This window comes from Amblyomma mixtum, chromosome 1 (genome assembly GCF_055824585.1).
Source record: "Amblyomma mixtum isolate Tamu chromosome 1, ASM5582458v1, whole genome shotgun sequence".
In the NCBI taxonomy this organism is placed as follows: domain Eukaryota; kingdom Metazoa; phylum Arthropoda; class Arachnida; order Ixodida; family Ixodidae; genus Amblyomma; species Amblyomma mixtum.
In genome coordinates this window covers 160,974,626-160,987,299 of record NC_143012.1, presented here as the reverse complement: position 1 = coordinate 160,987,299, position 12,674 = coordinate 160,974,626, and the positions used below count along the sequence as shown (strand labels likewise).

Below are 12,674 nucleotides of genomic sequence, written 5' to 3'. Positions count from 1 at the left end.
TGCGACACTACCACGGCCGCTCAATGGAGGCGCACTTGGTGCGGCCCGCCGCGTCGGGCCGCAATGGCTGGGGAAGCGCGTATTGGGAGAAGTTCAAGTTTCCGCCGCTATTCTCCGCGGGGGCGCCACCGCTCCGTGACAAGCCGCCGACGCGGAAGGAGTGCGCTGGCTATGTTGGCGTCTGTGTTTTCGCTCTAACTGCTCTGCATGACCGCGTGGTTCAGCTAGTTCTGCGTGCTTTTCATCGGTGCCTGTGTGAACAGCGTCGCTAAGCGCATGCGAAACCATGCCACGCAACTGCTGCGTGCCGCTGTGCACCACAAACGCAAGAAAAGATCCGAAGATCGGCTACCATGAGTTCCCGCAGAAGCAGCAAGCTATGCAACATGGTGGTTTCAGCCCTTCATCCCTATTTTGAGCAATGTCCGGAGTTGATTTGCGAGAGAGAAGACCGCAGTCACACCGAGGACCTCTGCAAAGCCTTTCTAGCCAAACTAATGCGACCACTGCTGACCGATTGGGCAGGATACATCAATCTTACGATGAAAAAAAATCATACTTGCTCATAAACCTCTTCCGAGGAAAGTTCTTCGCTTGTAAAATAGGCTTGAATTCCCTCGGTGCATCACGTGGCTTCAAAATAAAACGAAAAATATAGGCTGGGCCTGCTGGCGTCTAGTTCAACTGGCTGTCTAGAGTTGTTTCTTTTGCAACAGTTCGTGTCAGCAGTATATTTACGAGGGCAATCCCATAAGTGAGGTCTTCAAAGGGCTGCGGCCGCAGAAAAACTATATGCGTGGCTGCTCGCTGTACTGCTGTGCTCGTTGTTCCCCGTCTTCCAAACAAGCCATGACTCAGCGCGAAAGGGACTGTCAGTCTTGGTCCGGCAACCATTTGAAATGGAGCTTCCTTTTGTCTCTACCGCCAGGAGCGAAGTTCACGCAAATGGCATGCAACCAATCGAAAATTATCGCCTGTTGAAGGTAGAGTACGGAGAGTCTTGCATGGATGTTAAAAACTCCGCAATTGGTGTAGGAGGTTCGCAGCGGGTCGCACTTAAATTTACGACGAAGAAATAAGCGGGAGGCCGTCAATTTCTGATCAAACAGTCGCGAAGGTCGAAGAAATGATGCGGCAATATCGGAGGATCACACTCGACGAACTCTGCATTTTGGTTCCTAGCGTTTCTAGAAGCACTATTCATAGGAATTTAACAGCAGAGTTGAAATATCAGAAGGTGTGCGCAAGACAGGTTGCGCGAATGCTCACAGACGACCATCAGCAACAATGCGTTGACTCCTCCCGCGAATTTCTTCCGCGTTCTGGAGATGAAACGGAGATATTTGTATTCTATTGTTACGGGTGATGAAACCTAGACATTCCACTTCACGCCTGAGACTAAACAAGAATCACGTGAGTGGCGGCACTCATCTTCACCCAAGCCGCGAAAATTCAAGCGAACACAGTCTGCCGGCAAAGTCATGGCAACTGTGTTTTGGGATCGATTGCACTTCTTGGCTCCTGGCTGGCACCACAGTAAACGCGGACAGATATTGTGAGACCCTTAAAAAAACTCAGACGGGCGATTCAAAATCGCCCGTCTCGCTCGCCCCCACGTTGCCTGTCAAACTATCGCCCTCCTAGAACAGTTTGTATAGGACGTCATCAGCCACTCACCCTACAGTCCAGACTTGGCACCAATTGACTACCACTTCTTTCCAAAGCTAAAAGGACACCACGCTGGAAGGCACTTTACTGATGATGACGAAGTGAAAGATGTGGTCAAACGCTTCCTCAACGGCATAGCGGCGAGCTGGTATGACATGGGCATACAAAAACTGCCCCAGCGTCTGTAAAAATGCATAGACCCCAACGGCGATTACGTGGAAAAGTAGAATAATGGTGTCCCTTTTAAGTGATTTGTAATTTGCTTAAAATAAACATATCTTTCGATTTATAAAAAACTGCAGTCCTTAATTTTGGGATGACCCTCGTACGGGGTGGTACCCACTTGAAACTATTTCCAGCAAAAACGGAGCAGCAGGCTGAACTATAATGCTGAACGCTACGACCGCAAACGTAAGTTTACAAAAAGCGCACGTTGACTAAGTGGCCCGAAACCTTGTCCCGAGTTCAAGATTGTAATATGTAATAAGTTATTATTACAGTGGTTGAAACGCCCGTCACTGAATGGGTGACCGCTCGGCGAAGCGCACTTCTGCCTCAATTCTCGGTGTAAACGCACGTGCGATTTGGAAAAGCGCAGTGATGGTGACATGCCGCTATCACGCTATCAATAGCAAACTTGCACGTGGCATCACCATAATGTGTGAAACGCAGCTCAGAAAGGCTAAAATCATAAAGCGCCTACCGTGCAGACGCCTAAACGAAAGCACTGCCTCGGCCGCTGCGCGTAGCTCTCCGCCCGGACTCGTCCCGGAGCGGTGGCGCCGCAGCGGTGGCGATGAGAACTAGGCGTAATACGGCTCTTTCGGGCGACGCGACGGGCCGCACCTAGTGCGCTCTCCATTGAGAGGCCGTGACACTACTATGTGAAGCTGTCTGGTTGTCATTACAGACAGAATTACGCCTTGCTGGCCGCGCAACTCCGAGCCTCAGATTATGTTGCCACGAAGAAACGCATACAATTCCAGAGAACAGAGCCAATAAAATAACCAGTAGGTGGGTGAGAAAGAAAAAAAGAAACAAATTGAACAGGCTAAATAATACCAGGTGTTTCAGGGAGATTTTAAGTAATTTTCAAAAATAGGCTTTTTGGAGTAAAATTGGGCTTTTGCAGAATAGTAGTGCCAGTCTTGGCGGACACCGGAAAGCCGGTGAATTGTTTTCAAGTAGTAATCTCGTTACAATTAAGTTTTTCCCCACCGCGGTGGCTCAGTGGTTACGGCGCACGGCTGCTGGCCCGAAAGACACGGGTTCCATACCGGCCACGGAGGCCGAATTTCGACGGAGGCGAAATTCTAGAGGCCCGTGTCCTGTGCGATGTCAGTGCAGGTTAAAGAACCCCAGGTGGTCGAAATTTCCGGAGCCCTCCACTACGGTGTCTCTCATAACCTGAGCCGCTTTGGGAAATTAAACCTCAATAAACCAATAAACCAAACGAATTAAGTTTTTAACTTCCACAGCTAGGCAACCAGCTGCAATCAGATCTTGTAGCCGGTCGTTAGAAATAGCGATATCACTAGAAGAACTCTAGTTTGGGCTAGTTGGTTCATGATTCAACAGGAAAATGGCGCAAAAGACGTGGACAAAAGAGACAAACACGACAGGACCATCGCCAACTTACAACTGAATTTTATTTCGCACCAAACCCGCCTTTATGTAGGCCAACACGCCCTAACACCCGTGTAATCACGCACAGGCAGTAGAAAAGATCACAGTAAGATATCTAGCACATGAAGCGCAATAGCAACCACGTAACATACTATCATGGCTAAAAAAACCCCCCCAAAAAAACCAACAAAAGTATAGCAAACAACACTAAAACGGTCATGGCCAAGCAACTCTTCAACACCAAAAACGATACACACTCATGAGTGATACCAGATGACCAACAATAAACGTGGAAAAAGGTGAAGAATGAAGCGTTAAGACCAAAGCAGTGTCAAAGGTAAAAAAAAAAATTGAAATGGATGAAGAGTGCAAACCTTAAAAATTGGAAACCTAAAACCAGCAGCCACATGAATGATAACCGATGACCAACCAGAAAAAAGATGGACACGAAGCTGAGACCAAAGTCGGCGTCAAAGGTATAAAAACGAGAAAAAAAAATTGGAAACGAACAACCAGCAGCCATAGGAATGATAACCGATGACCAACAAGAAACATGAAAAAGGATGAATGCGGAGCTCAGACCAAGGTCAGCGTCAAAGGTGTAAAAAACGAGAACAAAAACCGCGCAAGAACCGCACATCGTCAAAAAAATCGTCAATAATTGCAACCAATGCCAAAGGAAAGAGCGTGCACAACAAAACAAAACGAAGAGCCTACAGAAAACTTTCTAGAAAAGTGTACTCCTCGTTGCTAAGCGTAATGGACGGCTTGCTGACGCATCTGCTCCCTTCTTTCCTGATGTAAAAGGCTTCGACCACCTCTCTCTCAAATCTGTCCTTCCCACTCCTCAAAAAAATAGTTTTCTCGAACTCCGGACGGCAACCCCTGCAGGCTTTGCAATGATCCACTAGAAAGCTTCCTTCGTTATTCCGCAGATTCCGGCAGTGCTCGCTGGCTCGCTCATTAAAACATCGACCAGTTTGGCCAATTTAGCTGAGCCCGCAACTTAAGGGTGATCTTTTCTACTGCCTGTGCGTGATTACACGGATGTTAGGGCGTGTTGGCCTACATAAAGGCGGGTTTGGTGCGAAATAAAATTCAGTTGTAAGTTGGCGATGGTCCTGTCGTGTTTGCCTCTTTTGTCCACGTCTTTTGCGCCATTTTCCTGTTGAATCATGAACCAACTAGCCCAAACTAGAGTTCTTCTTGAGCATATTTCTTCTACACTGGGCCCTTTACTGTCTCGAAGCTCTCGCACCGAACCAGCCATTGTGTGTGTCAACCTCATCGCCGTGTCTACATGCCAGGCCCGAGTCGTTTCCTACTGCTTGAAAAGGAAACTGGTTCCCTTGGAAGTCCACTCTCTCTTTGGTGTTTTGGAGCCATCCTGGGGCCACGTCAGGCGTGTTTGCAGAATACTCAAGTCTGAGTATTGGCGGCAAGTCCGAACGTATCAAGACTGGCTTCGACTCCTTGTTGTACTTGGTAAAGAACCTGTGAAAGAAAACAGGCGCTTTCAGGAGCTCAAGCGGCTGGCAGTGAATTCTACTGAGTTTCTTTGGCAACGCGCGCTTTCGAACCTGCTTCATCGTTCAAAGGAGCCCTGTGTTGAAAGCCCTCAACGGGTGACGGTGCTAGGAGGAGCAGAGCTGCCAGAAGAGGTCGAGCGGGTTTTAGAAAAAGGACCAAAGTTCAGCCTCGCACCTTCTGCACAGCGTCAGGAACTTTTAGGCCTCGTTAGACGGGTGGCTAGCCATGCCGCGGACCAATAAAAAGACAGGATCATAAGCGACGGTGTTGCCTTTTTGAAGACGAGCGTTAATCGCAGTCTTCCAAAAGAAAAACTGCATCTACAGAAGATATCAAGCATTCTCAAAGACAAGGACCTCGTTGTGCTGCAGGCTGACAAGGAGGGTGGCTTTGCAGTTATGCCGTCCGGTTTATTTCGTGACAAGGCTTTAGCTGCAATACATAAGAACTTCAAGCAGGTACCGTTCAAAGTGCGGAAACAAAAAACTAAGGCTCTTCAGATCCTAGAAGACATGCACCTAGAGGGCATAAAAAAGCTGGCCCAGGAAGAAAAAGGAAGGTCTCTGGAAGTTTTCTTCACCGTGAAGACCCACAAGCCTGGTTTACCGCTACGCACCATCGTTTCGGAAAGGGGGACGTGGCAACGTCTTGTCAGTAGCTACCTTCAAACCCACCTTGGACGCCTGGTAGGCAAGGACCCGTTTCTTGTGCGCAGTTCGTGCGAGGTGCAAAACCACCTGGAGTCTTTGCCCCCCAAGCACTACACAGGGTTTTCCATCCGCATTGAAGAGCTGTTTTATTCCGTTCCCCATCAAGGACTTTTGAAGGCTGTCAGGGAAACCATCCAGTCCACCGGCGAAGTCCCTTTTCAAAATGCAGCAGGAGTAAGCGTTGGCAATTTCATTTCTTTGTTAGAATTTTACCTAAGTTCGACTGCTGTTTTGTTTGATGGAAAATTCTTTGTTCAGAAGAAGGGAATCTGCATTGGCTCGTCTGTAGCTCCCGCCCTTTGTGATATTTTTCTCTCCATTGTAGGAGCTGACATCAGATGCCACCTTGTTGATCCGCACGTAGTCTCTGTACATAGGTATGTTGACGATTTCTTAGTTATCCTTAAAGACACTTCTGAGCATGAGCTAGACGCTGCGGTCGCAAGGATTATGTCCGTGTTTTCAGAACACAGCCAAGGCCTCAGTTTTACTAAGCAGGTCCCGACAAATGGCGAACTCCAGTTCTTGGACCTTAGGGTACGGTTTTGCAAAGATGGCTTGTGTTGGATGTACAATCCGCGTTCAAAGAAAGCCCTTTGACAGTGCTCATTCGAAGCTTGTGGAGCGGGCAATTGTTTCGAACTCCTTACAAGCGTCTTTGAACAAATCATGCCCCCATATGGTCTCGTCCAGTTTCAGTGCTCAAGTTCAGCGGTTAAAAGTAGCAGGATACCCCTCTTGTATGGTTACTTCCGTGTGTGAAGCCATACTGCAGAAGCTGAAGCAAGGTCCTAAAAGCAAAGATCCGGTTTCACGCAACCGTGTGGCAGTAATACCGTATATCCACAAGGTTTCACACAACCTTAAAAAAGTAGCAGGCAGACATAATGTTCAGGTCGCATTCTCAGCCCCCTGCAAACTTTCTAAGCTTTGCGCAATGACTAACGGGAAAAAACAACCGGCTTGTACTGTGAAACATCAAAACAAGTTCACACGGTGCAGGACGCGGGTTGTTTACCAGATTCCCTTAAGTTGCGGGCTCAGCTACATTGGCCAAACTGGTCGATGTTTTAATGAGCGAGCCAGCGAGCACTGCCGGAATCTGCGGAATAACGAAGGAAGCTTTCTAGTGGATCATTGCAAAGCCTGCAGGGGTTGCCGTCCGGAGTTCGAGAAAACTATTTTTTTGAGGAGTGGGAAGGACAGATTTGAGAGAGAGGTGGTCGAAGCCTTTTACATCAGGAAAGAAGGGAGCAGATGCGTCAGCAAGCCGTCCATTACGCTTAGCAACGAGGAGTACACTTTTCTAGAAAGTTTTCTGTAGGCTCTTCGTTTTGTTTTGTTGTGCACGCTCTTTCCTTTGGCATTGGTTGCAATTATTGACGATTTTTTTGACGATGTGCGGTTTTTGCGCGGTTTTTGTTCTCGTTTTTTACACCTTTGACGCTGACCTTGGTCTGAGCTCCGCATTCATCCTTTTTCATGTTTCTTGTTGGTCATCGGTTATCATTCCTATGGCTGCTGGTTGTTCGTTTCCAATTTTTTTTTCTCGTTTTTATACTTTTGACGCCGACTTTGGTCTCAGCTTCGTGTCCATCTTTTTTCTGGTTGGTCATCGGTTATCATTCATGTGGCTGCTGGTTTTAGGTTTCCAATTTTTAAGGTTTGCACTCTTCATCCATTTCAATTTTTTTTTTACCTTTGACACTGCTTTGGTCTTAACGCTTCATTCTTCACCTTTTTCCACGTTTATTGTTGGTCATCTGGTATCACTCATGAGTGTGTATCGTTTTTGGTGTTGAAGAGTTGCTTGGCCATGACCGTTTTAGTGTTGTTTGCTATACTTTTGTTTGTTTTTTTGGGGGGGTTTTTTTAGCCATGATAGTATGTTACGTGGTTGCTATTGCGCTTCATGTGCTAGATATCTTACTGTGATCTTTTCTACTGCCTGTGCGTGATTACACGGATGTTAGGGCGTGTTGGCCTACATAAAGGCGGGTTTGGTGCGAAATAAAATTCAGTTGTAAGTTGGCGATGGTCCTGTCGTGTTTGTCTCTTTTGTCCACGTCTTTTGCGCCATTTTCTTGTTGGAGCGATATCACTCTTTAGAATTTAGAAAACGCTTTTACCCTCGGCGCTGTGGCTTGACAAAATTCGGCTACATCTTGCCAAAAACGTGCGCTTACGAAAACCATGGAGGCAAAGCAACTTTTTCAGTGCACGTAACTAGTAAAAAGGCCAAAATATGTCGAGCCACAGCGCCAAAGGGAATAGCATTTCAAAATTTTAAAAACTGATACGGCTATTACTAACGACTGGCTACAAATTTATAATTGTAACTAGGTGTCTAGGTAGAAAGTTAGTTATTAAAAATTAATTAATCAGCTTACTACTTAAAACTATTCACCAGTCTTCTAGTGTCTGCCAACACTGGCAATGCGATGCGGAAAAATCTATATTTTTACGTTACAAAGTCTACGTTTTAAGAACGTCTGGTATAAACATGCTACGGGGTAGAAAAAGTACGAAATCAGTTTATATAGAACAACATCTGAAAGATGAAATAAATAAAAATGGGAATCATTTCAAGAAAAGAACCTGGAAGTTAAGGTCCTCATACAGGATAAACTAAAACAGTCCTGCGATCTTTGGATGGCCGAAGTTTGCAATACAACGGCGAGCGGGCCAAGAACATTCTAAAACAGCATGAGCTTTCTGAGTTCAAAGAATGGAAGAAAGCAAATGAGATTTAAGGTCCGACGAAAACTGTTGAGAAAAGGAGAACGCTTATGAATTACTCTACTGTAGTTATTACTCACTCATTTAGAAATCAGAGTAAGCCATTCTCCTTGAATAAAGAAGGAGGCCAGGGGCGCACAAACACAGGGAATTTAACTTTGAACCATCTCAACAAGAAAATGGCGTAGACGAATCTATTACTAAGTGAATAGCAGCAATAAGAGACCAAATTCCTCCAAAGCTTATAAATCACGTTGTTCCAAGCAACAAGGAAGCGTTCTTAGAAGCATTGGAGACAGTCATATTCCGTAAGCGATATCCGGACGTGGGGCGACATAGATTGAATTAAATCTAAAAGGAGAAAGGAGATCATACCAACAAAAAATCCTTCAGACCAATAAATATAACGTCAGTTACTCATAGGCTGGCACCACATGCAGTAAATTTGAAAGCAAAGACACGGCTTGGAAGTATTGAAATACTGGGAGAACTTCAGAATGCGTTCGGACCTGTTAGGCACTTAGCAGATAGCTGATTAGATGTGCGCTAAGTGGAGACCCCTGTATTTAGGTTTCTCGGACAAAATCGGCTAGTGATTGTCAGCATAATAATCAACCTATTTACGCCCCCTGCAGCACAACGACATTCCTATTTCCCTGCAATTAACCATTTCCTGTGCCAGCTGTGGCCGTCTTATGCCTGCAGTCTTTCGAATCTCATCCGCCCTCTGTCGTCCTCCATTGTGCTTGCCTTCTTTTGAAATCCGTAATTAAGTGCGTTACCCTCAGCGAGAGCCGGATAATTTCCTTCACGTTACACACCCTATTCGTGCCCATTTTTTTCTTCTTCATTTCGAGTAAGACATCTTTACCTCGCGTTTGTTCCCTGACCAACGCTGCCCTCTTGCAGTGTTTTAACGCTACAGCTATCATATTTAATTCCACAGCTGAATGCTGTGTCGTAAATTTAGGTTCAACACTAATGAGATAAACTGGGATAATTTTATCTATATTGAAATAGTAGAATTGCTAAAGAGAATCTACAGATGTAATAGATTTCGAACTCTATATATCAAGCAATAAGGACTGAGACGAAAGTTGAGGTTGACAAAGAATGAGCACTTTTTGGCGCTGCTCGTCATTTATCATTGGCAATTTCGTTTCTACACATTTTATGCACGCATCAAGAAAGGCCATTAGTCTGCTTTACAACAAAAAACTCTAATGGTATTTGTTATACACCATGGGAAAGAATTGACACGAAGTGTCACAAAGGTTTACAATCAAATATCCAAACATCAGGACTTCTCTCATGACTACAGGAGTGTTCAGGCAATTCAAACAGATACATGCACGTATAGACGACGAAGCAAGCCTGCGTTACTAGAGGAAGAAGCTGGATGCCTCTCACTCGAGCACCCTGGCCAATCCTCCGCCGTGAGTATGTGCCATTAAGTCTGAGGACATCATCATGATCATCACTCAGACCATTTTAGGACCACGGCAGTTCTTTTGGCTCCACTTCCGAGGTGTACATTACAATACTACTGATTTCAAAAACGCACAAGGCGCTAGAAAGACCGAAAAAATAATTGCATTACTACGGGAGGAAAAAATTGTCCGCTGGCAAAAACTGCGGAAGAGGTTCTACCAGGAGCACGGTTTTAATAAAAATTCTATACTGTGTTAGCTATTCAATGTAAAAACCACGCTGATGATATCAAGGGTGCTACTTTCGTCTGAAGCAGATAAGCTGCAACATGATAGGGGGTGCGCTGTTGCATACTGCACTAATGACCTTGACGGGACAAGCCAAGGAGGTCCGTTATCCCCGTTGCTGTTATGATGTGTTATCGGTAAAGAGAGAAGGCTTAAATGAAATGTCATGCATGTAATCTCGTCAAAAAATTAACCGCGATGATCGTAGATCGGCGGCTGTATCCTGATGATATTTGTTATTAGCTGATAGCGAAGGAAAGTTAAAACTCTCAATGACATTTGTGCAGACGAGGAAGAATCTTTAGGATTTACTTTTAGCGCATATAGGTCAAGCTTGAGGAAAACTAATCTGCTGAGTAGTCTGCTGCTTAGAGAGCAAGGCCAACAGATGCCAACAGTGACGGAGCACAATTGCATCGAAGCGCGGCTACCCGAAAAGTAAGCGTAAATTGCAACGCACCTAACGGAGTGACAATGAAGATACAAAATGAGAATAGCTCACAGAGAAGATAACTACAACATTTGATATTGATTTCGATGGTGCGAAGGCCGTTGGGTGGAGGTGATATTTTAACAAGCGTATATTTCTTCTGCAGCGCCTGACAATTTCGTGTTCTGATGCTTACGTTTGCGGATCCTGTCCGCTTTCATTTAACGCTGATGGTCCACAGAAAAGCGTGAAGAGACTACTTGGGCGGAAGGGCGAAGAGATTCCACGCTAAGAAAGCATTGATTATTATAGAGGCACAAGTATGAATTACAGAGCTCGTATTTGGAAAGGAATAACGGTCACAGCGCTTACATTTGGGAATGCAGTTCCTAGACGCACCCTATTTCTTAGTAGTGTAGGCCTTGTGCCTAAGGGCTCAGGTCAATTCGGGGCTGGAAATAAATCAAGAGCTTTTGGTAGATTAGTAATACGCCCCCCGGCAAAACCACAAATGTAGAAGGAGAGGGATACATGCCCTAGGCATTGTTTTAAGCAAGGGAAGATTAGAGTAAATTATTCTACGAAGAATGACTTAGTATAACGGACGATAACAGTTAGGCAGCTGACGTCTTTAAATAGTTATACAGCAAGAGAGTTGACTCACAGTGGCGAAAGAAGAGTAGGAAACTATCCAGTAAGTGTGCAGGACACGGGGGTGGTAAGAACTCTAGAAAACTTCATTAAACGTTCTCGTAGGCGAGTTGGTAGCTAGTTCATCTCGATGTAGAAGTGATCTCTCAATTATATGAAATAAATACTGCTTGAAATATTTTTGTGGCATCAAAATCGTATTATTATATATAATAAAACAAATTCAGTGCTAGTGTATTGCTGGGGTTATCTACAGTAGCAGTACAGTGGCCCCATAAAGAGGAGACCACCCTACCACCTTACCGCCGCCCCCTCCCCCCCGCTCTCGGCTGCTTCACCCACCAGAAGTGGCACCAACCCAACCAACTTTACTCTCAAGAATTGCCGCAACCATCTCAACCTTCTATACCCTCCACAAGCCCTTACAAAAATTTTTAGTAACATTCTTTAGAAAGTCTTTCGACAATTGTTAATAGAACCTATCAACATTGAATAGAAAGTCTTTTAAACGCCTTTGTACATTGTAGTAACAACCTATCAACCGTCTTCCGACAATTGGCCACCGATATCCAAAAGACTCAAGTACATAGAAAGTCTTTATACTTCCTATCATCCCCTTATCGAGTTTGTATACACTTCCTACTGACCCCTTACCGACAATGTCTACCAACACCCTATTAACGGTCTTCCGACAATTGGCCACCGTTATCCAAAAGACTCAAGTACATAGAAAGTCTTTATACTTCCTATCATCCCCTTATCGAGTTTGTATACACTTCCTACTGACCCCTTACGGACAATGTCTACCAACACCCTATTAACGGTCTTCCGACAATTGGCCACCGTTATCCAAAAGACTCAAGTACATAGAAAGTCTTTACACTTCTTATCAACCACATACCGACAATGTCTACCAACACCCTATCAACGGTCTTCCGACAATTGGCCACTGTTATTCAAAAGACTCAAGTACGAAGAAAGTATAATTCCTACATCAACTTTTGGAAAAGTGTATGTTAACTAAACAGTACAACACTTTTACCAACATAGTTTTATCACTTCAAAATCATTTTGTGAACACTATCCTGGAGTGCTTAAAGAATAATAGAAGCAAAATGCAAATTATTACATTTATTGTGCACAAGTGTACATACGCGCTACAACACATGCATGATGCATCAAAATATTTTATGGAGAACAACAGAGGAACAGAATATTGCCTTCGGCACGCTTCCCCTCAGTTCCCTCTGAGTAACAATGACTGACACACAGCAATTGAAAAACATACCAGGTTTTAATTCACGATGTTTCGGCTGGAGGACCAGCCTTTTTCGAGTATAGTATAGCATTCGAAACAAAAGCTGTGCGCTTCAAATGCTGTAGTACACTTGAAAACGACTGGCCCTCCAACCAAAACATCGTCAATTAAATCCCGTTAGGTTTTTCTTACATATATACGAGGTGTTTCAGGGAAGACTAAGTAATTTTCAAAAAACAGGTATTTTGAGATGAATGTATGGCTTTTTCCGCATAGTATTACCAGTGTTGGCAGGCACCAGAAAACTTGTGAAGTGTCTTACGTAATAAGCTGGTTAGCTAATT

General features: G+C 44.8%; 1 protein-coding gene across 1 annotated transcript in view; it reads right to left on the bottom strand.

The window, feature by feature from the left end:
- LOC149369545 (uncharacterized) overlaps positions 1–12,674 on the bottom strand; it is a 97,648-nt gene that overhangs the window by 60,495 nt on the left and 24,479 nt on the right. The gene's annotated exons all lie outside the window — the stretch shown is intronic.